This window comes from Cyanistes caeruleus, chromosome 4, assembly GCF_971803275.1.
Source record: "Cyanistes caeruleus chromosome 4, bCyaCae1.hap1.1, whole genome shotgun sequence".
Classification (NCBI taxonomy): Eukaryota; Metazoa; Chordata; class Aves; order Passeriformes; family Paridae; genus Cyanistes; species Cyanistes caeruleus.
In genome coordinates, this window is record NC_141704.1 from 70,277,742 (window position 1) to 70,304,829 (window position 27,088).

Below are 27,088 nucleotides of genomic sequence, written 5' to 3' on the forward strand. Positions count from 1 at the left end.
GCGGCACCGGGGCCGAGCGCGAGCCGGTCGGGCGCCGACAGGCAGCGGTGACGACGCCGCACTCTGCCGGGGTCCTTGACGCGGCCGCTTTTTCGGGCTTCTGGCACTCGCGACGACCCGTACCATGCTGCCACTCCTCTCACTCGGTTCCCCTATTTATTTAAAAGCTTGGCATTTAAATGAATAATATAGAAATTAAAATATAAAAATCTATAATAAAGAAATGCATATAGGGTGATAGATAGGGAGATATATAGATAGGGAGATAGATAGATAGATAGATAGATAGATAGATAGAGAGATAGATAGATACATAGATACATAGATAGATAGATAGATAAATCTTCCCATAAACACGACCAAATTCTAGAAAAATATCTCACCAAATCACCACAAATTCCCACAAAATACATGAAAAATCCCTCAAGATCCCTAAATCGCCTCAATATCCCACAAAATCACACAAAAATCCCACAAAACCTCCACAAGTTTCCACAAAATCTAAGAAAAATTCCTCAAAATTCTTCAAGTCTCCTCAAAACCACACAAAGTTCGTGAAAAGGCCCACCAAATTCCAGAAAAATCCCACAGAATCTCCACAAATTCCCACAAAATCTAAAATAAATTCCTCAAAATTCTTCAAGTCTCCTCAGAATCCCACACAATTCCAGAAAAAACACACAAAATTCCAGAGAAGTCCCACAAAACTCCCTAAATCATTTCAAAACCCTACCAATTCACAGGAATGTCCCACAAAATCTCTACCAATTCCCAGAACATCCCACAAAAATCCCACCAAAATCATTAAATCTTCTGAAAACCCGACCAAATTCCTGAAACTCCCCATAAAATCAGCACAGTTTCCCACAAAACTCAAGAAAAAACACCACACAATTCCTTAAATCTTTTCAAAATACCACAAAATTCCTGAAAAGCCCCACCAAATTCCGAAGATTTTTCCTGGAATTTTATTGGATACTGGGGAGATTTTGTGGGATGATAGTGGAACTTTGAGAGACTCTTCTGGAATTTGGTGAGATTCTGTAGAGAACTGACGAATTATCAGGGATTTTTCATGTATTCTGTGGGAATTTGTGGAGATTCGGCGGGATTTTTGTGGATTTTGGCCTAGTTTTGAGGAGATTTAGGGAATTTTGTGGGATTTTTTCTGGAATTTTATTGGATATTGGGAGATTTTGTGGGATGTTTGTGGAACTTTGAGGGACTCTTCTGGAATTTGGTGAGATTCTGTAGAGAACTGACGAATTATCAGGGATTTTTCATGTATTCTGTGGGAATTTGTGGAGATTTGGTGGGATATTTTTCTAGAATTTGGTCGTGTTTTGAGAAGATTTAGGGAATTTTGTGGGATTTTTCCTGGAATTTTGTTGGATATTGGGAGATTTTGTGGGATGTTTCTGGAACTTTGAGGGACTCTTCTGGAATTTGGAGAGATTCTGTAGAGAACTGACGAATTATCAGGGATTTGTCATGTATTCAGTGGGAATTTGTGGAGATTCTGTGGGATTTTTGTGGATTTTGGTAGAGTTTTGAGAAGATTTAGGGAATTTTCTGTGATTTTTCCTGGAATTTTGTTGGATATTGGGGAGATTTTGTGGGATGTTTCTGGAATTTTGTGGGGGTTTTCAAGAATTTTGTTGTATTTTGAAAAGATTTAGGGAATTGTGTGGTGTTTTTTCTTGAATTTTGTGGGAAACTGTGCTGATTTAATGAGGCGTTTCTGGAATTTGGTCGAGTTTTCAGAAGATTTAGGGATTTTTGTGAGATTTTTGTGGGATGTTCTGGGAATTGGTGGAGATTTTGTGGGACATTCCTGTGAATTGGTAGGGTTTTGAAATGATTTAGGGAGTTTTGTGGGACTTCTCTGGAATTTTGTGGGTTTTTCTGGAATTGTGTGGGATTCTGAGGAGACTTGAAGAATTTTAGAGGAATTTGTTTTAGATTTTGTGGGAATTTGTGGAGAATCTGTGGGATTTTACTGGAATTTGGTGGTTTTTTTCAAGGACGTTGTGTGGTTTTGAGGAGACTTGGAGAATTTTGAGGAATTTTTCTTAGATTTTGTGGAACCTTGTGGAGGTTTTGTGGGATTTTTGTGGAATTTTGTGGGATATTGAGGCGATTTAGGGATCTCGAGGGATTTTTCATGTATTTTGTGGGAATTTGTGGAGATTTGGTGGGATATTTTTCTAGAATTTGGTTGTGTTTTGAGAAGATTTAGAGAATTTTGTGGGATTTTTCTTGAATTTTGTTGGATATTGAGGAGATTTTGTGGGATGTTTGTGGAACTTTGAGGGACTTTTCTGGAATTTGGTGAGATTCTGTAGAGAACTGACGAATTATCAGGGATTTTTCACGTATTCTGTGGGAATTTGTGGAGATTTGGTGGGATTTTTCTGGAATTTTGGTTATGTTTTCAGAAGATTTAGGGATTTTTGTGGGATTTTTGTGGGATGTTCTGGGAATTGGTGGAGATTTTGTGGGACATTCCTGTGAATTGGTAGGGTTTTGAAATGATTGAGGGAGTTTTGTGGGACTTCTCTGGAATTTGGTGTGTTTTTTCTGGAATTGTGTGGGATTCTGAGGAGACTTGAAGAATTTTGAGGAATTTTTCTTCGATTTTGTGGAAAATTGTGGAGGTTTTGTGGGATTTTTGTGTGATTTTGTGGGATATTGAGGAGATTTAGGGATCTTGAGGGATTTCTCATGTATTTTGTGGGAATTTGTGGAGATTTGGTGGGATATTTTTCTAGAATTTGGTCGTGTTTTGAGAAGATTTAGGGAATTTTGTGGGATTTTTCCTGGAATTTTGTTGGATACTGGGGAGATTTTGTGGGTGGTTTGTGGAACTTTGAGGGACTTTTCTGGAATTTGGTGAGATCCTGTAGAGAACTGACAAATTATCAGGGATTTTTCATGTATTCTGTGGGAATTTGTGGAGATTCGGTGGGATTTTTGAGGATTTTGGCCGTGTTTTGAGAAGATTTAGGGAATTTTGTGTGATTTTTCTGGGATTTTGTTGGATATTGAGGAGATTTTGAGGGATGTTTGTGGAACTTTGAGGGACTTTTCTGGAATTTGGTGAGATTCTGTAGAGAACTGACGAATTATCAGGGATTTTTCATGTATTCTGTGGGAATTTGTGGAGATTCTGTGGGATTTTTGTGGATTTTGGCCGTGTTTTGAGAAGATTTAGAGAATTTTGTGGGATTTTTCCTGGAATTTTGTTGGATACTGGGGAAATTTTGTGGGATGTTTTTGGAACTTTGAGGGACTTTTTAGGAATTTGGTGAGATTCTGTAGAGAACTGACGAATTATCAGGGATTTTTCATGTATTCTGTGGGAATTTGTGGAGATTTGGTGGGATATTTTTCTAGAATTTGGTCGTGTTTTGAGAAGATTTAGGGAATTTTGTGGGATTTTTCCTGGAATTTTGTTGGATATTGGGAGATTTTGTGGGATGTTTCTGGAACTTTGAGGGACTCTTCTGGAATTTGGAGAGATTCTGTAGAGAACTGACGAATTATCAGGGATTTGTCATGTATTCAGTGGGAATTTGTGGAGATTCTGTGGGATTTTTGTGGATTTTGGTAGAGTTTTGAGAAGATTTAGGGAATTTTCTGTGATTTTTCCTGGAATTTTGTTGGGTATTGAGGACATTTTGTGGGATGTTTCTGGAATTTGGTGGGGCTTTTCAAGAATTTTGTGGTATTTTGAAAAGATTTAGGGAATTTTGTGGTGTTTTTTCTTGAATTTTGTGGGAAACTGTGCTGATTTTATGGGGCGTTTCTGGAATTTGGTCGAGTTTTCAGAAGATTTAGGGATTTTTGTGAGATTTTTGTGGGATGTTCTGGGAATTGGTGGAGATTTTGTGGGACATTCCTGTGAATTGTTGGGTTTTGAAATGATTTAGGGAGTTTTGTGGGACTTCTCTGGAATTTTGTGTGTTTTTTCTGGAATTGTGTGGGATTCTGAGGAGACTTGAAGAATTTTGAGGAATTTGTTTTAGATTTTGTGGGAATTTGTGGAGATTCTGTGGGATTTTTCTGGAATTTGGTGGGCCTTTTCAAGGACTTTGTGTGGTTTTGAGGAGACTTGAAGACTTTTGAGGAATTTTTCTTAGATTTTGTGGTAACTTGTGGAGGTTTTGTTGGATTTTTGTGGAATTTTGTGGGATATTGAGGCGATTTAGGGATCTTGAGGGATTTCTCATGTATTTTGTGGGAATTTGTGGAGATTTGGTGGGATATTTTTCTAGAATTTGGTCGTGTTTTGAGAAGATTTAGGGAATTTTGTGGGATTTTTCCTGGAATTTTGTTGGATACTGGGGAGATTTTGTGGGTGTTTTGTGGAACTTTGAGGGAATTTTCTGGAATTTGGTGAGATTCTGTAGAGAACTGACGAATTATCAGGGATTTTTCATATATTCTGTGGGAATTTGTGGAGATTCGGTGGGATTTTGAGGATTTTGGCCGTGTTTTGAGAAGATTTAGAGAATTTTGTGGGATTTTTCTTGAATTTTGTTGGATATTGAGGAGATTTTGTGGGATGTTTGTGGAACTTTGAGCGACATTTCTGGAATTTTGTGAGATTCTGTAGAGAACTGACGAATTATCAGGGATTTTTCATGTATTCTGTGGGAATTTGTGGAGATTTCATGGGATTTTTGTGGAATTTGGCGGTGTTTTGAGAAGATTTAGAGAATTTTGTGGGACTTTTCTGGGATTTTGTTGGGTATAGAGGACATTTTGTGGGATGTTTCTGGAATTTGGTGGGGCTTTTCAAGAATTTTGTGGTATTTTGAAAAGGTTTAGGGAATTTTGTGGTGTTTTTTCTTGAATTTTGTGGGAAACTGCTGATTTTATGGGGCGTTTCTGGAATTTGGTCGAGTTTTCAGAAGTGTTATGGATTTTTGTGAGATTTTTGTGGGATGTTCTGGGAATTTGTGGAGATTTTGTGGGACATTCCTGTGAATTGGTAGGGTTTTGAAATGATTGAGGGAGTTTTGTGGGACTTCTCTGGAATTTTGTGTGTTTTTTCTGGAATTGTGTGGGATTCTGAGGAGACTTGAAGAATTTTGAGGAATTTTTCTTAGATTTTGTGGAAACTTGTGGAGGTTTTGTGGGATTTTTGTGTGATTTTGTGGGATATTGAGGCGATTTCGGGATCTTGATGGATTTCTCATATATTTTGTGGGAATTTGTGGAGATTTAGTGGGATATTTTTCTAGAATTTGGTCGTGTTTTGAGAAGATTTAGGGAATTTTGTGGGATTTTTCCTGGAATTTTGTTGGATACTGGGGAGATTATTTGGGTGTTTAGTGGAACTTTGAGGGACTTTTCTGGAATTTGGTGAGATTCTGTAGAGAACTGACGAATTATCAGGGATTTTTCATGTATTCTGTGGGAATTTGTGGAGATTCGGTGGGATTTTTCTGGAATTTTGGTTGTGCTTTGAGAAAATTTAGGGAATTTTGTGTGATTTTTCTGGGATTTTGTTGGGTATTGAGGACATTTTGTGGGATGTTTCTGGAATTTGGTCAAGTTTTCACAAGATTTAGGGAATTGTGTGAGATTTTTCCCGGAATTTTGTTGGATATTAGAGAGATTTTGTGGGATGTTTGTGGAACTTTGAGTTACTTTTCTGGTATTTGGTGAGATTCTGTAGAGAACTGACGAATTATCAGGGGTATTTTCATGTATTCTGTGGGAATTTGTGGAGATTTGGTGGGATATTTTTCTAGAATTTGGTCGTGTTTTGAGAAGATTTAGGGAATTTTGTGGGATTTTTCCTGGAATTTTCTTGGATACTGGGGAGATTTTGTGGGATGTTTGTGGAACTTTGAGGGACTTTTCTGGAATTTGGTGAGATTCTGTAGAGAACTGACGAATTATCAGGGATTTTTCATGTATTCTGTGGGAATTTGTGGAGATTTGGTGGGATTTTTGTGGATTTTGGCCGTGTTTTGAGAAGATTTAGAGAATTTTGTGGGATTTTTCTTGAATTTTGTTGGGTATTGAGGACATTTTGTGGGATGTTTCTGGAATTTGGTGGGGCTTTTCAAGAATTTTGTGGTATTTTGAAAAGGTTTAGGGAATTGTGTGCTGTTTTTTCTTGAATTTTGTGGGAAACTGTGCTGATTTTATGGGGCATTTCTGGAATTTGGTTGAGTTTTCAGAAGATTTAGGGATTTTTGTGAGATTTTTGTGGGATGTTCTGGGAATTGGTGGAGATTTTGTGGGACATTCCTGTGAATTGGTAGGGTTTTGAAATGATTTAGGGAGTTTTGTGGGACTTCTCTGGAATTTTGTGTGTTTTTTCTGGAATTGTGTGGGATTCTGAGGAGACTTGAAGAATTTTGAGGAATTTTTCTTAGATTTTGTGGAAACTTGTGGAGGTTTTGTGTGATTTTTGTGTGATTTTGTGGGATATTGAGGCGATTTCGGGATCTTGATGGATTTCTCATATATTTTGTGGGAATTTCTGGAGATTTGGTGGGATATTTTTCAAGAATTTGGTCGTGTTTTGAGAAGATTTAGGCAATTTTGTGGTGTTTTTTCTTGAATTTTGTGGGAAACTGTGCTGATTTTATTGGGCATTTCTGGAATTTCATCAAGTTTTCAGAAGATTTAGGGAATTTTGTGAGATTTTTCCTGGAATTTTCTTGGATATTAGGGAGATTTTGTGGGATGCTTGTGGAACTTTGAGGGACTTTTCTGGAATTTGGTGAGATTCTGTAGAGAACTGACGAATTATCAGGGATTTTTCATGTATTCTGTGGGAATTTGTGGAGATTTGGTGGGATATTTTTCTAGAATTTGGTCGTGTTTTGAGAAGATTTAGAGAATTTTGTGGGATTTTTCTTGAATTTTGTTGGATATTGAGGAGATTTTGTGGGATGTTTGTGGAACTTTGAGGGACTTTTCTGGAATTTGGTGAGATTCTGTAGAGAACTGACGAATTATCAGGGATTTTTCACGTATTCTGTGGGAATTTGTGGAGATTTGGTGGGATTTTTCTGGAATTTTGGTTATGTTTTGAGAAAATTTAGGGAATTTTGTGTGATTTTTCTGGGATTTTGTTGGATATTGAGGAAATTTTGTGGGATGTTTTTGGAATTTGGTGGGGCTTTTCAAGAATTTTGTGGTATTTTGAAAAGATTTAGGGAATTTTGTGGTGTTTTTTCTTGAATTTTGTGGGAAACTGTGCTGATTTTATGGGGCGTTTCTGGAATTTCGTCGAGTTTTCAGAAGATTTAGGGATTTTTGTGGGATTTTTGTGGGATGTTCTGGGAATTGGTGGAGATTTTGTGGGACATTCCTGTGAATTGGTAGGGTTTTGAAATGATTTAGGGAGTTTTGTGGGACTTCTCTGGAATTTTGTGTGTTTTTTCTGGAATTGTGTGGGATTCTGAGGAGACTTGAAGAATTTTGAGGAATTTTTCGTAGATTTTGTGGAAACTTGTGGAGGTTTTGGGTGATTTTTGTGTGATTTTGTGGGATATTGAGGAGATCTAGGGATCTTGAGGGATTTTTCATGTATTTTGTGGGATTTTGTGGAGATTTGGTGGGATATTTTTCTAGAATTTGGTCGTGTTTTGAGAAGATTTAGGGAATTTTGTGGGATTTTTCCTGGAATTTTGTTGGATATTAGAGAGATTTTGTGGGTGTTTTGTGGAACTTTGAGGGACTTTTCTGGAATTTGGTGAGATTCTGTAGAGAACTGACGAATTATCAGGGATTTTTCATGTATTCTCTGGGAATTTGTGAAGATTCTGTGGGATTTTTCTGGAATTTGGTAGAGTTTTGAGAAGATTTAGGGAATTTTGTGGGATTTTTCCTGGAGTTTTGTTGGATACTGGGGAGATTTTGTGGGATGTTTGTGGAACTTTGAGGGACTTTTCTGGAATTTGGTGAGATTCTGTAGAGAACTGACGAATTATCAGGGATTTTTCACGTATTCTGTGGGAATTTGCGGAGATTCTGTGGGATTTTTGTGGATTTTGGCCGTGTTTTGAGAAGATTTAGGGAATTTTGTGTGATTTTTCTGGGATTTTGTTGGATATTGAGGACATTTTGTGGGATGTTTCTGGAATTTGTTGGGGCTTTTCAAGAATTTTGTGGTATTTTGAAAAGGTTTAGGGAATTTTGTGGTGTTTTTTCTTGAATTTTGTGGGAAACTGTGCTGATTTTATGGGGCGTTTCTGGAATTTCGTCGAGTTTTCAGAAGATTTAGGGATTTTTGTGGGATTTTTGTGGGATGTTCTGGGAATTGGTGGAGATTTTGTGGGACATTCCTGTGAATTGGTAGGGTTTTGAAATGATTTAGGGAGTTTTGTGGGACTTCTCTGGAATTTTGTGTGTTTTTTATGGAATTGTGTGGGATTCTGAGGAGACTTGAAGAATTTTGAGGAATTTGATTTAGATTTTTGTGGGAATTTGTGGAGATTCTGTGGGATTTTTCTGGAATTTGGTGGGCCTTTTCACGAACTTTGTGTGGTTTTGAGGAGACTTGAAGAATTTTGAGGAATTTTTCTTAGATTTTGTGGAAACTTGTGGAGGTTTTGTGGGATTTTTGTGTGATTTTGTGGGATATTGAAGCGATTTCGGGATCTTGAGGGATTTTTCATGTATTTTGTGGGAATTTGTGGAGATTTGGTGGGATATTTTTCTAGAATTTGGTTGTGTTTTGAGAAGATTTAGGGAATTTTGTGGGATTTTTCCTGGAATTTTGTTGGATACTGCGGAGATTTTGTGGGTGTTTTGTGGAACTTTGAGGGACTTTTCTGGAATTTGGTGAGATTCTGTAGAGAACTGACAAATTATCAGGGATTTTTCATGTATTCTGTGGGAATTTGTGGAGATTCGGTGGGATTTTTGAGGATTTTGGCCGTGTTTTGAGAAGATTTAGGGAATTTTGTGTGATTTTTCTAAGATTTTGTTGGATATTGAGGAGATTTTGTGGGATGTTTGTGGAACTTTGAGGGACTTTTCTGGAATTTGGTGAGATTCTGTAGAGAACTGACGAATTATCAGGGATTTTTCACGTATTCTGTGGGAATTTGTGGAGATTCGGTGGGATTTTTCTGGAATTTTGGTTATGTTGTGAGAAAATTTAGGGAATTTTGTGGGATTTTTCTGGGATTTTGTTGGGTATTGAGGACATTTTGTGGGATGTTTCTGGAATTTGGTGGAGCTTTTCAAGGATTTTGTGGTATTTTGAAAAGATTTTGGGAATTTTGTGGTGTTTTTTCTTGAATTTTGTGGGAAACTGTGCTGATTTTATGGGGCGTTTCTGGAATTTGGTCGAGTTTTCAGAAGATTTAGGGATTTTTGTGGGATTTTTGTGGGATGTTCTGGGAATTGGTGGAGATTTTGTGGGACATTCCTGTGAATTGGTAGGGTTTTGAAATGATTTAGGGAGTTTTGTGGGACTTCTCTGGAATTTGGTGGGGTTTTTCTGGAATTGTGTGGGATTCTGAGGAGACTTGAAGAATTTTGAGGAATTTTTCTTAGATTTTGTGGAAACTTGTGGAGGTTTTGGGTGATATTTGTGTGATTTTGTGGGATATTGAGGAGATTTAGGGATCTTGAGGGATTTCTCATGTATTTTGTGGGAATTTGTGGAGATTTGGTGGGATATTTTTCTAGAATTTGGTCGTGTTTTGAGAAGATTTAGGGAATTTTGTCGGATTTTTTCTGGAATTTTGTTGGATATTAGGGAGATTTTGTGGGATGTTTGTGGAACTTTGAGGGACTTTTCTGGAATTTGGTGAGATTCTGTAGAGAACTGAGAAATTATCAGGGATTTTTCATGTATTCTGTGGGAATTTGTGGAGATTCGGTGGGATTTTTGAGGATTTTGGCCGTGTTTTGAGAAGATTTAGAGAATTTTTTGTGATTTTTCTGGAATTTTGTTGGATATTGAAGACATTTTGTGGGATGTTTGTGGAACTTTGAGGGACTTTTTAGGAATTTGGTGAGATTCTGTAGAGAACTGACGAATTATCAGGGATTTTTCATGTATTCTGTGTTAATTTGTGGAGATTTGGTGGGATATTTTTCTAGAATTTGGTCGTGTTTTGAGAAGATTTAGGGAATTTTGTGGGATTTTTTCTGGAATTTTGTTGGATACTGGGGAGATTTTGTGGGATGTTTGTGGAACTTTGAGGGACTTTTCTGGAATTTGGTGAGATTCTGTAGAGAACTGAGAAATTATCAGGGATTTTTCATGTATTCTGTGGGAATTTGTGGAGATTCGGTGGGATTTTTGAGGATTTTGGCCGTGTTTTGAGAAGATTTAGAGAATTTTTTGTGATTTTTCTGGAATTTTGTTGGATATTGAGGACATTTTGTGGGATGTTTGTGGAACTGTGAGGGACATTTCAGGAATTTGGTGAGATTCTGTAGAGAACTGACGAATTATCAGGGATTTTTCATGTATTCTGTGGGAATTTGTGGAGATTCGGTGGGATTTTTCTGGAATTTTGGTTGTGGTTTGAGAAAATTTAGGGAATTTTGTGTGATTTTTCTGGGATTTTGTTGGGTATTGAGGACATTTTGTGGAATGTTTCTGGAATTTGGTGGCCGTTTTCAAGAATTTTGTGGTATTTTGAAAAGATTTAGGGAATTTTGTGGTGTTTTTTCTTGAATTTTGTGGGAAACTGTGCTGATTTTATGGGGCGTTTCAGAAATTTGGTCGAGTTTTCAGAAGATTTAGGGATTTTTGTGGGATTTCTGTGCGATGTTCTGGGAATTGGAGATTTTGTGGGACATTCCTGTGAATTGGTAGGGTTTTGAAATGATTGAGGGAGTTTTGTGGGACTTCTCTGGAATTTTGTGTGTTTTTTCTGGAATTGTGCGGGATTCTGAGGAGACTTGAAGAATTTTGAGGAATTTTTCTTAGATTTTGTGGAAACTTGTGGAGGTTTTGTGGGATTTTTGTGTGATTTTGTGGGATATTGAGGCGATTTAGGGATCTTGAGGGATTTCTCATGTATTTTGTGGGAATTTGTGGAGATTTGGTGGGATATTTTTCTAGAATTTGGTCGTGTTTTGAGAAGATTTAGGGAATTTTGTGGGATTTTTCCTGGAATTTTGTTGGATATTAGGGAGAATTTGTGGGATGTTTGTGGAACTTTGAGGGACTTTTCTGGAATTTGGTGAGATTCTGTAGAGAACTGACGAATTATCAGGGATTTTTCATGTATTTTGTGTTAATTTGTGGAGATTTGGTGGGATATTTTTCTAGAATTTGGTCGTGTTTTGAGAAGATTTAGGAAATTTTGTGGGATTTTTCCTGGAATTTTGTTGGATATTAGGGAGATTTTGTGGGATGTTTGTGGAACTTTGAACGACTTTTTAGGAATTTGGTGAGATTCTGTAGAGAACTGACGAATTATCAGGGATTTTTCATGTATTCTGTGGGAATTTGTGGAGATTCTGTGGGATTTTTCTGGAATTTGGTAGAGTTTTGAGAAGATTTAGGGAATTTTGTGGGACTTTTCTGGGATTTTGTTGGATATTGAGGACATTTTGTGGGATGTTTCGGGAATTTGGTGGGGCATTTCAGGAATTTTGTGGTATTTTGAAAAGATTTTGGGAATTTTGTGGTGTTTTTTCTTGAATTTTGTGGGAAACTGTGCTGATTTTATGGGGCGTTTCTGGAATTTGGTCGAGTTTTCAAAAGATTTAGGGATTTTTGTGGGATTTCTGTGGGATGTTCTGGGAATTGGTGGAGATTTTGTGGGACATTCCTGTGAATTGGTAGGGTTTTGAAATGATTTAGGGAGTTTTGTGGGACTTCTCTGGAATTTGGTGGGGTTTTTCTGGAATTGTGTGGGATTCTGAGGAGACTTGAAGAATTTTGAGGAATTTGATTTAGATTTTTGTGGGAATTTGTGGAGATTCTGTGGGATTTTTCTGGAATTTGGTGGGCCTTTTCACGAACTTTGTGTGGTTTTGAGGAGACTTGAAGAATTTTGAGGAATTTTTCTTAGATTTTGTGGAAACTTGTGGAGGTTTTGTGGGATTTTTGTGTGATTTTGTGGGATATTGAAGCGATTTAGGGATCTTGAGGGATTTTTCATGTATTTTGTGGGAATTTGTGGAGATTTGGTGGGATATTTTTCTAGAATTTGGTTGTGTTTTGAGAAGATTTAGGGAATTTTGTGGGATTTTTCCTGGAATTTTGTTGGATACTGCGGAGATTTTGTGGGTGTTTTGTGGAACTTTGAGGGACTTTTCTGGAATTTGGTGAGATTCTGTAGAGAACTGACAAATTATCAGGGATTTTTCATGTATTCTGTGGGAATTTGTGGAGATTCGGTGGGATTTTTGAGGATTTTGGCCGTGTTTTGAGAAGATTTAGGGAATTTTGTGTGATTTTTCTGGGATTTTGTTGGATATTGAGGAGATTTTGTGGGATGTTTGTGGAACTTTGAGGGACTTTTCTGGAATTTGGTGAGATTCTGTAGAGAACTGACGAATTATCAGGGATTTTTCATGTATTCTGTGGGAATTTGTGGAGATTCTGTGGGATTTTTCTGGAATTTGGTAGAGTTTTGAGAAGATTTAGGGAATTTTGTGGGACTTTTCTGGGATTTTGTTGGATATTGAGGACATTTTGTGGGATGTTTCGGGAATTTGGTGGGGCATTTCAGGAATTTTGTGGTATTTTGAAAAGATTTTGGGAATTTTGTGGTGTTTTTTCTTGAATTTTGTGGGAAACTGTGCTGATTTTATGGGGCGTTTCTGGAATTTGGTCGAGTTTTCAAAAGATTTAGGGATTTTTGTGGGATTTCTGTGGGATGTTCTGGGAATTGGTGGAGATTTTGTGGGACATTCCTGTGAATTGGTAGGGTTTTGAAAAGATTTAGGGAGTTTTGTGAGACTTCTCTGGAATTTTGTGGGGTTTTTCTGGAATTGTGTGGGATTCTGAGGAGACTTGAAGAATTTTGAGGAATTTTTCTTAGATTTTGTGGAAACTTGTGGAGGTTTTGTGGGATTTTTGTGTGATTTTGTGGGATATTGAGGTGATTTAGGGATCTTGAGGGATTTTTCATGTATTTTGTGGGAATTTGTGGAGATTTGGTGGGATATTTTTCTAGAATTTGGTCGTGTTTTGAGAAGATTTAGGAAATTTTGTGGGATTTTTCCTGGAATTTTGTTGGATATTAGGGAGATTTTGTGGGATGTTTGTGGAACTTTGAACGACTTTTTAGGAATTTGGTGAGATTCTGTAGAGAACTGACGAATTATCAGGGATTTTTCATGTATTCTGTGCGAATTTGTGGAGATTCTGTGGGATTTTTCTGGAATTTGGTAGAGTTTTGAGAAGATTTAGGGAATTTTGTGGTGTTTTTTCTTGAATTTTTTGGGAAACTGTGCTGATTTTATGGGGCGTTTCTGGAATTTGGTCTAAAGCAAGAGAAAAAACCCCAAACAAACACAACCTTTCAGGCAGAGAAAAGATGTGGTTGCTCTTGAAGAAAGCATTTCATTCTGCCTGGAGAAGAACCTGTTGGGAAAAATATTAGCTTTTAGCAAAATGGCACTGTGCTGTTGCACTTGTTCTAGCACTGGGAGAAAGAACAGGCCCGTCTGTAAGGCTCCTGCAGCTCACCCTGGCTGAGGGTCATTGACCACTGGGCACTGCAGGCATCACTGGCAACAACGATGGTGGAAAATGGGGAGGGAGCAGGATAAATAAATGTTTGCCATTGCCTTAGCCAAAAAAACCCCAGACATCAAAAGCAACCCACCCTCAAAACAAAGCTATGAAAATAGTTTGCCTCTGAATTTAAAGAACTTCAATTAACTCTATGATGTCTGCTTTTGGTTCAGCATTCATCAATCTGAATTTGAATATGCACAGGGTAATGAAAGGTAACTGAGGCTTAAAAATCATGTCTATTGACTTGTGCATAGCCTATACTGAAGCACATTAAAAAGCAGCGTTTTGCTTGAAATCTGCACGGTATTAACTTCATTCAGTCTTACACTCACTAGGTAATTAAATACATGAAGAAATAGATTTTTATTTTTTTTATTAAGAATGCATTATTAATTAGGAAGGCATGGCTTTAGCAGAGTCTGCTGATACCAACATTACTCAGCTAAGTTCAAAGTATGAACACAAGAACTTGATGACAGAAGCAATGTTCATCAGAGCCTCAACAAGAAAGTTGCAGTTCCAAGTTTTTCAGATGTCCTACACTTGCTAAGGCACCTCCAGAAAGAGGAGTCAACTGAAAATAGCACAGGAAATTTGAAACCCATTTCTATATTTTTCTTTTTTTTCCTGAACTTTCTTGTGGGCAACAGAAAACTCCCAATATGTGGAATGCAATGTAGTTTTTATGCCAGAGTCATGAGTCATCCCCTCAGTTTCAACCTGATCCAATGCTCACTTGAATCTTGGAAAGGCTCAAATCAGCAAGATGAAATTAAAATTGTATTCATGAAAGGAGCTCTTTACTCTCCATTCCCCTCCCTCCCCCAAATACATCAGCACCAAGTGAGAAAGGCTCGATTTGAAAGATAATTATTACACAATTAAACTTGGACATAGCTAGTTTGCTACAAGTTCCAGCAGACAGACAAACAAGAGCAGAATCAGAGGTTATCAACCTCAATAGAAATTCCAGCTCATGCTTTCCCCAAAAGCCTCATTTAATTTATCCAGGATTAAAAAATAAAAGAGAAATGAAAAAAAAATCACATAAAAGCATTTCACATAGTATATAGTGAAATACTATCATTTCCACCTGAAATATTCATCATCATTATTATGTTTTTCCATACTAAATTACAAAGTCTCCTGCACCCATCTTCCCAATATCTCATTCTAAGTGCTTGCTACTTTAATCCCTTAGGAAGCAAAAGGAGCCTCAGGTGTCTCTGGATCAACAGAAACTAAACAACACAGCTTGACAAAGTATATCAAATTGTCAATCAACTCAATATAGGTTTTCCACTCCAGAGATAGCTATCACCAGCTGATGAATTTGGCTAGGGCAGGTTTAGTGAAGAAAAACTAGGTCTTTATTACCAAATCAGTTAGGAGTTGTTCTACCGTACTGCCCGTAGGATGGGAGTACAAACACCATATTCTTCACAGCCTCATCCACAAAGAATTCCACCTTCAAATTAAGGCTGCTTTGGAGTTGGACCAAACCAATGAAAACTCACTCATCAAACACAGTGATGGCAGCATGCTCAGTCTTTGCAATACAAAACTGGCAACTAACAGCACATTCCTGATCACATCTCCAAGGCTGAGTGTACAGAACTGCAGTGGTGGCCAGGCCCTCGCTGACTGCCAAACCTCCAGCCATCATCCCTTCCTCTCACAGCGACAGGGCAGAAAATAACAACAGCAGAAACTAGAAAGCTTAAGCTAAAATCACAAAGGTCATTGATGAAACAGACTGGAGTGCTTTAGAAACTAGCACGCAGATTTAGCTGAAAACAAATCTTATTGATCACCAATTACAATGAATACTTAATTCTATCATTCTGCATTATTATTAGACAGTCAGAGACAGCCAAGCTGACCTCAAGCATGCTGAAGCATCGGGGCCAGGCAGTGCACATCTTCCCAGGAGCTGATTTACCCATCGTTCTCAAGTCAATTCACCTGCACACAGCCCCACCGTACAACTGCTAGGCTGCAAAATAAAAAAATAGCTCTGCTTAAGAGTCAAACCCCAGGACATAGACCATATGAAAGGAAGAATGAAACCTGCAGCATTTGGTTGACCTTCAATGCCCTGAGAAGATGACAAATTTCCCAAGATGAACAAGTGCCCAAAATACAAAGCAAAGGACTGACTTTTAGGGATCAAATGTTAAATAGGCCTGCGAAATTGGAGTTGTTAGGTTGCACATGAAAGAAGGGAAAAAAGAAAAAACCACCCCAACCCTCAACTGCAATTTTACATCCCTCTTGGAAAATTTGCTTTAATAAGAGAGAGGAATGGATACAACCTTCCCCTCACCTGGAGATTTTAATCAATTCAAGCCATTTCAAATCTGGCAAGAAAGCCCTACCACAGTCCCCATCAAACAACATTGCCTTTCATTTTTGCTTCTCATGACTACTTCAGAGCAGTCTAAATAACAGCAAAGAAGGAAATTCAAGTTGCAATTCAAACACTAAGCTCTGGAATCCCACATTGCCTTCAAACACCTGCATGAAACACTAACTTCATGCTCTATGCTCCCTGCTTTCTTCTAGTTTACTGCACAGTGCATTATTTACATAAAACAGAATTTCTTCTGTGGGAAAGGCTTGCATGGTACTTCAAAGCCTGAATAAATCAGGGACTGCAGCTTGAACTAACAAAAAAATCATCCAAAAAATTCCTTTCAATATCTGCATTGTATTACCTTATCATGCTACCTGTCTAGCTGAGTTATTCAGGTATCCACACCAGAAATGACAGACAATGTCTCTCTATGATGATGTGATGTTACTTCAAATGAAAAAAAACAATAAATAAAAATCACAGATTAATTTCCCATACAAATGATGACTCACTACTCCCAAATCCTTCCTTATAGCAGGATGCTCACTTCAGTCTGGAAGTCTTCATGTTGCAGCCTGCAGGAATCAGCTTATTTCCTGTCAAGGGCTGGAAAGCCTTACAGGAACTGGTTTTGGTTGAAGAACTTCTCCAAGGTGCTTACCTGTGGGACTTATCCAGGTAAGGGATGTTAGCTCCCTCTTCTTTGAGGTTCAGTGTCCAACCACTCCTACTGCTGGTAAGAAGAACAGAAGAAACATCTGCCCATAGCAAGGACTGCACTGGTGGGCAAAGTCCAAATTCCATCCTTCAGGGAAAAAGAAACAAAGACTGAGGAATTCATGTCTGTTCAAAATTTCATCCTTGACTACTGAAAGCATTGGAAGCACATGTGTATGTTTAAAAATGGAATTGTCCTCATTTAAGAATAAAAATAATTTCATCCCATCACCATTTTTCTTGGTCCAATCCTGAACTGCAGATCCAAACAGCTGAGAAAGCATGGAATAGTCTGCTGGACAGCATTAAAATGAGCAACTCCTGTATCTTCCTAAGATAAGAACACAAATCACAAAGAAAGGCACTCTGAGAAAAAATTTCTTAGAGGAAGACCTCAATTATTTTCCAGCAAGGCAGGTAATATGCATTTGGCTATTTGTTAGAAAAAAAAACAAAAAACAAACCTGTTTTTATACAAGATTTTACTCATATATTAACTATCACATATTTTGCAAAACAAAAAGAGACCACAGCAAAGTAAAATCCCAATTTTTTCCTATATTTAAGCTGTGATAGTATGTCTGAAATGGGAATCCAGAGCCTCACCAGATTAATATCACCACTTGGACCAGAGAATTTGCCATATCCACTTCTTCTGGTTTCGTTCAGTTGGAGCTTCTGTTTGTACAGTGATGATGGCTCTTGAACATTCTGGGATTTAAAGTAGTCCCTGAAGAGATGGCTGACAAAAATATGATGTTACTTTCAAGATGCTTTTTAATTATTTCTACCCTCATCCAGAACCTGCAAACATCTGATCTCCTTCACTATGCTCCAAGCTCATTAAAACTGGAACGCTAAATAAGAATATTCAAAATATTTTGTTTTGCATTGCTAAAGGCACCACTGCAGGTACTTGACTCATCCTTCAGACTGTAAATAAATAAATGAAGTCTAGGACAGGTCAAATAAAGACACTATGTTTTCTGTGTTTTGTTGGGGTTGGTTTTAGAAGACTTAGGAGATTTGAAACAGATCTTTTATTAAGGAATTGTTCCTAAGGGACTTGACTTACAGAAATTAATTTATACTTGGCAGTGCATTTGATTGATTGCAGTTCCTTTTTTTCAAATACAAACCAGCATTTTCACTACCAGGTGTGGTGGTTGGAAATGTTGGGACTGTAGAACACTGCAAGGCTAATTTCTCCTCCAGTCTCCATCATTTTTATGTAGCTCAGCATTTTCTCATCCTTACTGAGATCTGCTGCAAATTTAAAATACCCTAACAGGGCTGAGAGAGTATTGCAACAGTGTTTATCTAGTGTATCATTACAGTTCTTGTTACCCTAATTCCACAGTTCTGAGCAACAACTCTCATTTTATGGGCAGGTAATTGAGCTCTATGATACATGAATTGATTTGCAGGGGAAATACATTAAAACCTGGCTGGAAAAGAAAATTATTCAGGATCTTCACTCTGATTGCCTTTTACAGCTACCACTCTAGGACCACTGAAAGAGCTTACTTTAGCTCATGTCAATGAAGCTACAATTCAGTGTTTGTCCAAAAAATGTTCACATTCTAAAATGAAGGTTACTGTGGTTTCCTGAGTTATAAAGGCAGAATTAAAGATTACTGCAGATTCTTAGATCAGGACCACTTCCCAGCTCAAGAACTATTTAGTGGGAAGAGCCAAGGCAAAAGGCAGCATTCAAGCAAGTGTTGCTGATCAAGTGAGTTATGGGTTCTACATGAAAATGTTAGCAAGGGTGATCCAGTCAGATCTCATGTCTGCCTGTGGTTCAGCACTGCAGCTGCTAACACCCAGAGCACCAGATCCAATCACTCCTGAGGAGCAGGTTTGTTCAAGCAGGCACTGTTGTTTCAGGACCAGTGAAAGACAGGACAGAGACAAAATTGATAGTACTCCCTCAGTGCAAACAGAACTTGCCCTGCGACAAATTTGCTCCTCTCTGGCCCTACTTTTAACATCCCTGCTCTCAAATTCCTATTTTTAGCAGCTTCTCATAAAAGGCATTCTTACTCAGAGAAGTGAATGTTAGAAGTGTTCATTTGAATGAAGCAAACAATTAAGCAACATCTTCCCTAAAGTGATTTTGTAAAAGTTATGGTTTAGTTTTCTTCCTAATTGCTTGGAAAAATCGGATTGGCGCAGGAAATGGGAAGGGTTGGCTAAAAGGAGTCAGCTGATGGGAAGCAGCCAGTAACTCCTGCTGCTGCTGACCTGCTGCAACTCCCAGGTTAAGAGGACAAGTGCCTCATTTGTAATCAAGTCTATATAAAACACAAAAGAGGCAGAAGGACAAACCTGGTTCATAAAGGCAGCAGTCTGTGACCAAAAGCAGCAGAGTCAGCAGCCAGTGTTTCACTCCTGATGAGAGCCCACTTGCAAAAGTTCCACTTGAGTACCTGCTGCAGAGCAGAGGCTGTTCTTCATTGATGTGTCAAACCATGACAGCCATACTTCTGTTGCTATTCAAAGAACAGGGATAAACTCCGGGGTTTGTTAGGTTTTAAATAGTTTCCAATTTCAGGCCTAATAGAAGGCAAAATGGAAAATATCACATGTAATAGGACTTAAAAATAGAAATACGGAAGAACACAATGTTATACTCATGTTACCTATTACTTTTTTCAGCTGAGCAAAGTCTTCACAAACACTATAAATACATATCTTTTTCCCCCAATGAAAATAATAATAAAAAAATCTGTCTTGTAACCTGAAAGAAAAGAGATAAAACCAAAGCAAACCTGATTCTTGTAAACAGAAAATGTTGCTTAAAAATTGAGTTTGGGGAGCATAAATATTTAATTGCCTTGAGCATGTCTTAGGAATTCACATTTACTCAAAATAGTGTCAAGAGCAAACAAAACTGCAAAACAATCTCTTTTAGTAGGAAATACCTTGTGAGAATCAAGTGTTTTCTTATCATCTTTCACTGTTTCACTTGATGTCTGAATCTTCTAACTCCAACTCCTAGAACAGCATCAGTGGGGGAGAGAGACAATGAACACTCCTTCTGTTATTTGACTGACTGCAAGGTTTTGACATGTAGAGTATTAATAAAAATAATTTATTCTCACAGGGTTTTGTCAGAATAACAAGCTGGTAGCTTTAAATATGGTTAAGAAAATTTTATGTATGTTAGGAAAAAACAAACAAAAAGAAACATTTGCAGTAGTAGGACAAAACCATCATAAAAAAGGTATATAGCAGATATACATATTTATATTCATATATATATATCTCCAATTTCCCAAAGCATTGCTCTAAGAATTAGACAAAACTGGCTACAAAATTCAGATTTTTTAGGTTATTTATTGACTGTAAAGTGAATCCTGACTGACAATAAATATCACTGGGGAACATTAATTATTAAATATACATTGTCCAATCTTTAACAAATCAACTTTAGTAAGAACAGTTTTAAATCTAAAAATAAAAACAATTTCCAAGACACTTATTTTAAGTAATTGCACTAAGAAATAGTAAGACCTTATATATAGTTAAATGACTAGCAGCCAACTCACATCATCATAGTAAGAATAATATATATGTACTGCAATTTTAAGTGTTATGACTTCAAGAACTTGTAGTAATAACCAAGCATTACTTGCTAAATAACACAAAATTTGTCTGATTAAGTCTGTTTAAAAGAATATGCAATGGGAATAACTAAGAGCTGAAATTAATGGTGTTAGCTTGTAAAGACAGAAATTTACTTCTTACAAGTAGGAAAACATGCAATATATTCCTATACTTAACACATGTTCGTAGTACAGACATTCCTGTTAATAAATTTCAGGTTAAAATTGACAAATGTGACATGTTCTACTATATGGAATTTCTTCAAGTGGCTGTTGTTCCATCGGACAACACAAACTAAAAAATGTCCTGCCTCTCAGAAATATTATTCTGTTTCTACTCTTTACTTTATTTTTTTATTTTTTTTTTTCACTTTTAGAAAAACACAGATTTTTTTTTTTTTAGTATTAGAAAAATATAGGACAAAAACAAGGCTTAAGTTTTAGATAGGGAAGAGAGAATAAGGAGATGCTTTATAAGCTGAAATATTTTTCTCTTAAAGCTATGGAGATGGACAACCATGTTCTGAAAAAAACTCCTTTAATTCATGACAGAGTATATTGGGAAGCATGGAGTGTTCAAAGTGTGGATTTTGAGTAAAAAGTAGAGTAATTGTGATACAGTGAGGCGCTGGAACAGAGTGGAGTGAAGATTTGAGGCCTTGAGGGCAATGAGAAAACTGTTTTCCTGCGAAGCTCACAGAGACAGATGAAGAGGACTCATGGCCCATACACACCTCAGAGTGATGTGAAATGGGAGGAGTGAACTCATGGCAGATTTCCGGGCAGCTGGCATCAAACAAATAGAAAACTATAACAGAAATATTTTTCTTGTGAGAAACTCCATAGATTAGCAGAAGAAGATTTCTGTTTCTATACAAACACTGATAAAGAGACTCTAGCAAGAATTGGGACTGTTTTAAACACCAAAGTTCCAAAGTCTTTTGTCTCTATCTTGTCATGTGAACAAGGGAATGCTGGGTAGTGCGGGATAAAAGGGTTTTCTGAAAGTTTATTCTGGTGTTCTTATTCTTGTAGTTTTGTGAATAAACTTTCTTTATTCCTTTTAAGTTTTAAGCCTGTTTTGCTCTTGCTCTAATCCATATCTCACAGCAAGAAATAAGTAAGTTTTCTAGTATTTTTTCAGTTACTGCTTTAAAACCACGACAACTGTGTTTTCACCATCACGTCAGATCAGCTCTTGGACTCACAGCTCACCGCAGACCTCGAAACAGGAGGCAAAGATCTGCACCACTTGGCCTTTCAGAACTTCTCACCCATCTATGACCTTTCTGGGGCCAGCTTCACAAAATGAGGGGGAAGCCATTCCAAAGAACACGACCAAGGAAATCACACAGCACTCGGGATTTGTTCCAGGCATCAAATTTTTAATGGATGATGTGAAGTAACACCGAAGCAATTCCTGTCCACAGAAAAAAAGATTTCAAATGGTTTTGTCTCAAGGACAATCACTGGAGGTTGAAAGTTTCTGGGGCTGAAAGTTACATGAGGTCCTCAACACTGAGCAATCAATATCCCCAGAGTCTAAACTGTGAAATTACTACCTGGGCAAGGAGAACATTTTCAGGATTTGCAACTCATCTCAAAGCCTCAGTAGAACTCAACCAGCAGAATTCCCCTGAGATGGCACTGTGCTCTGGAAGCCCTCAAATACTCACTAAAACAGACTTGACTTTCACTAGGACAGCTGCTCATGAAAATCTGGGGTAAAACCTATGGGAAGTGGCCATGTGCACGCATATTCCTTCTTCCCACAGCAGGCACAATCAAATCCTCCTTTGAATGGCCTCCAAGTTGAGCAGCACTCATTGGCACAGCCTCTTCTCCCACAGACAGGCCAGCGAGCAACACGGCAGCGCCAGCCAGGTGGGCAAGGACAAGAGAGAGCAGATGCCAACAAGGCTTGGAAGCTGGGCCAAGGGAGGTTTACGCTGGCCATTGGGAAGAACTTGTGCCCAGCGTGGGCCATCAGATACTGCAATGGCCTGACAGGGGCTGCTGGAGTCATCATTGTGGCACGGGTGCAAGGCAAGCCAGGCCGCAGCGCTCGGGCCCCGCTCTGCTGGCCATGCTTGCCGCCATGGCTCCCAGCTTGGACTCAACATTCTCTCAGGGCTCTCTGCAGCCAGGGCGTTCTGTGCTTCTGTGACATCACAGCCTCTGGGGACGGCACGCTGGCTGGCAACTGTCCCCAGCTGTTGCTGCGCCCCAGTGCCCAGGCACAGCTGCTCGCAGAGAGACGCCCAGAGCCTCGGTGCTGCTGGCAGAGCACTATGGCTGCTCACGGCTCCTCCGCGCTGCTGCAGCTTTACGTGCTGCTGCTCTTGGCTCATCCCCTCGACCCTGTGAGCAAACCTGAGCGCAGCACGGATGCCTCTCCTCTGCTTCTGGAGGATTTCGACCTGGAGGAGAAGGACTCTGCGCTCCTCTTGTGGGCGTCCAGGACACTCCTGCTCATTGACATGCTCCTCATAGGAATGGCCATGGGATGGGCCCTTGGAAGAAGATTTCAGAGACGCTGGGGAGAGGTGAGGCAGGGGGTGGGGGGTCAGGGGCAGGTGGGATGGGGCAGACCTTGAGGGCCTCTTGGGCACCCTTTGGCCAATGCCCTGCGGCAGAAGGGGCCTGAGCTCCTGGCTGGGGAATGCGGCCCAGGGGCTGAGCTCCATGGACAGCACCAAGCAGAGGCGGCAGAGCTCTGCCTGCTGCAGCCTCTTCCCCGGGCCAGCCCAGCCCAACTGGGCCCGAGTCTCTGTCTCCCAGGCCAAAGGCAGCCCCACAGGTGCCGGCCCCGCTCTGCCCCTCTGCCTCTTCCATGGGGATCCCTGTGCTTTGCCTTGCAGCGGAATCTCCAGAGCCCTTCGGGCCGTGCGGGGCCCCGCCGCCATCGAAGACAGGGCTGTCCCATGGAGCTGATGCAGCTGCTGATGGACAACCGCGACCTGATGCGGCTGCTCCTTCGCGACAGCCCTCAACCAACCACCAAGATGGCGGCAAAAGAGGGCAGTGACAGGAGACTCCGCACCTCCCCACAGCTCTGACCTCCAGCGTCGCGCTCCAGCTACAGAACCTTACGGGGAACGGGTGACCAGTGCCCAGCCCAGGCACTGCGACGTTCCCCACCTTACAAGTTAGCCACACCCCTGTTGTTGTTCGATTCCCCACCACGTTTCCCCCAAGAAGTTGACCTTTCCCTTAGTGTTCAGTTCTAAACAGTTGAAGCATTGAAGTTTCTTAGCCTTAAGATTCTTACCCCATAGTCTTCTAGTAACGTTGGATTGTAGATTTTAGAAGTAGTCAAGTGAATAAAGTTCACGTTTTCTACACGTTGCTGTGTCATTTTCTTGAGGTTGCACCTGAGACCTGGGGACTCCTTGAGAGATGGCTTTGCATGGCAGCTCCAGACTGCCTGCAATGGAGAGCCCCAGTGCCCCAGCAGGCTTTGCAAGAGCACGGAGGGCAGCGGGAAAGAAGAAGGTGGCCAATATTCACCTGCCTCCAGCTTCCAAGGAAGCTTGCAGTCAAGCCCTGTCTGCCCTTTAGGGGGGACCCTAAAGGCCCCGGCAGGCATCACCATGGCCCCAGGACGGGGGGCTTGCAGCACTCTGGGGCACCAGGAAAGGAGCAGGATCATCCCTGGAAAGCTGTCTGGAGACAAATCCAGAGACGTCTCCCCTGGCATCCAGGCAAGGGCTGAATACAGGCAGGCAATTAGATCCACAGGCTGCCTGGGCTATGGCACCAATCAGTCCTGCTTCATAGATTTCGGGGGGCGGGGTTATACATATATATATATATATATATATATATATATATATACACGCATATATGTATATATGTATCTACATCTGTATTTAGTTCTTTGTATTTATCCTGTTGACCCTCAAATAGGATTAGATTTCATTTTCCTACAAAACAAAACATCCGTTTTTTGATTTTTAGGAATCAACCATCTGTGCTCCCACTTTAAATCACTTCTCTCAAACTCATTCTGCATCTTGCTCCTTTCCAGCACCATCAAATACCTCTGTTAAAATACAGAGCATCAGTGGAAGGACGACAATCTTGTTACTTGCTGAAGAAAGTTAACTTGGATGACATACCTGCTTTTAAAAATCCAAGAGGAACAAAACCTACACATCAGCTTTAGAATTTCAAAAGCTGCTTCCTCAACTCTTCCACACCACTTTACTCTTTGGGGACATTCAGCAGCAATACCAAACAAGCACAGAAAAGAAATGGAAGAAGAAATGCAGATAGTCAGCAGCTGACCACCTACCAAAATACATTTTAAATGCAGCTCCAAGTTCTCCAAGAGCAAGTTTGAAGTGTAAATGGAGACACTCACACAAAATTACTACCAGGTGGTACTTTTGGCATTTCCTTGGGCTTTCCTCTTCATTTTTTTTTTATCTCTCACCTAAGGCAAGAGAAAAAACCCCAAACAAACACAACCTTTCAGGCAGAGAAAAGATGTGGTTGCTCTTGAAGAAAGCATTTCATTCTGCCTGGAGAAGAAGCTGCTGGGAAAAATATTAGCTTTTAGCAAAATGGCACTGTGCTGTTGCACTTGTTCTAGCACTGGGAGAAAGAACAGGCCCGTCTGTAAGGCTCCTGCAGCTCACCCTGGCTGAGGGTCATTGACCACTGAGCACTGCAGGCATCACTGGCAACAACGATGGTGGAAAATGGGGAGGGAGCAGGATAAATAAATGTTTGCCATTGCCTTAGCCAAAAAAACCCCAGACATCAAAAGCAACCCACCCTCAAAACAAAGCTATGAAAATAGTTTGCCTCTGAATTTAAAGAACTTCAATTAACTCTATGATGTCTGCTTTTGGTTCAGCATTCATCAATCTGAATTTGAATATGCACAGGGTAATGAAAGGTAACTGAAGCTTAAAAATCATGTCTATTGACTTGTGCATAGCCTATACTGAAGCACATTAAAAAGCAGCGTTTTGCTTGAAATCTGCACGGTATTAACTTCATTCAGTCTTACACTCACTAGGTAATTAAATACATGAAGAAATAGATTTTTTTTTTTTTTATTAAGAATGCATTATTAATTAGGAAGGCATGGCTTTAGTAGAGTCTGCTGATACCAACATTACTCAGCTAAGTTCAAAGTATGAACACAAGAACTTGATGACAGAAGCAATGTTCATCAGAGCCTCAACAAGAAAGTTGCAGTTCCAAGTTTTTCAGATGTCCTACACTTGCTAAGGCATCTCCAGAAAGAGGAGTCAACTGAAAATAGCACAGGAAATTTGAAACCCATTTCTCTTTTTGTCTTTTTTTCCTGAACTTTCTTGTGGGCAACAGAAAACTCCTAATATGTGGAATGCAATGTAGTTTTTATGCCAGAGTCATGAGTCATCCCCTCAGTTCCAACCTGATCCAATGCTCACTTGAATCTTGGAAAGGCTCAAATCAGCAAGATGAAATTTCAATTGTATTCATGAAAGGAGCTCTTTACTCTCCATTCCCCTCCCTCCCCCAAATACATCAGCACCAAGTGAGAAAGGCTCAATTTGAAAAATAATTATTACACAATTAAACTTGGACATAGCTAGTTTGCTACAAGTTCCAGCAGACAGACAAACGAGAGCAGAATCAGAGGTTATCAACCTCAATAGAAATTCCAGCTCATGCTTTCCCCAAAAGCCTCATTTAATTTATCCAGGATTAAAAAATAAAAGAGAAATGAAAAAAACCACATAAAAGCATTTCACATAGTATATAGTGAAATGCTATCGTTTCCACCTGAAATATTCATCATCATTATTATGTTTTTCCATAGTAAATTACAAAGTCTCCTGCACCCATCTTCCCAATATCTCATTCTAAGTGCTTGCTACTTTAATCCCTTAGGAAGCAAAAGGAGCCTCAGGTGTCTCTGGATCAACAGAAACTAAACAACACAGCTTGACAAAGTATATTAAATTGTCAATCAACTCAATAAAGAACTCCCACTCCAGAGATAGCTATCACCAGCTGATGAATTTGGCTAGGGCAGGTTTAGTGAAGAAAAACTAGGTCTTTATTACCAAATCAGTTAGGAGTTGTTCTACCGTACTGCCCGTAGGATGGGAGTATAAACACCATATTCTTCACAGCCTCATCCACAAAGAATTCCACCTTCAAATTAAGGCTGCTTTGGAGTTGGACCAAACCAATGAAAACTCACTCATCAAACACAGTGATGGCAGCATGCTCAGTCTTTGCAATACAAAACTGGCAACTAACAGCACATTCCTGATCACATCTCCAAGGCTGAGTGTACAGAACTGCAGTGGTGGCCAGGCCCTCGCTGACTGCCAAACCTCCAGCCATCATCCCTTCCTCTCACAGCGACAGGGCAAAAAATAACAACAGCAGAAACTGGAAAGCTTAAGCTAAAATCACAAAGGTCATTGATGAAACAGACTGGAGTGCTTTAGAAACTAGCACGCAGACTTAGCTGAAAACAAATCTTATTGATCACCAATTACAATGAATACTTAATTCTGTTATTCTGCATTATTATTAGACAGTCAGAGGCAGCCAAGCTGACCTCAAGCATGCTGAAGCATCGGGGCCAGGCAGTGCACATCTTCCCAGGAGCTGATTTACCCATCGTTCTCAAGTCAATTCACCTGCACACAGCCCCACCGTACAACTGCTAGGCTGCAAAATAAAAAAATAGCTCTG

At 39.4% G+C, this 27,088-nt stretch overlaps 1 protein-coding gene across 1 annotated transcript in view; it reads left to right on the forward strand.

Annotated features, from left to right (window-relative positions):
• LOC147653745 (uncharacterized) overlaps nucleotides 1-25,674 on the forward strand; it is a 40,721-nt gene extending 15,047 nt beyond the window's left edge. Inside the window, exons 3-4 of the mRNA XM_086886251.1 lie at nucleotides 23,745-24,081; nucleotides 24,408-25,674. The gene's annotated coding sequence lies outside the window, so the exon portion shown is untranslated. The remainder of the gene's footprint in view (nucleotides 1-23,744; nucleotides 24,082-24,407) is intronic.
• Nucleotides 25,675-27,088: the final 1,414 nt, after the last annotated feature.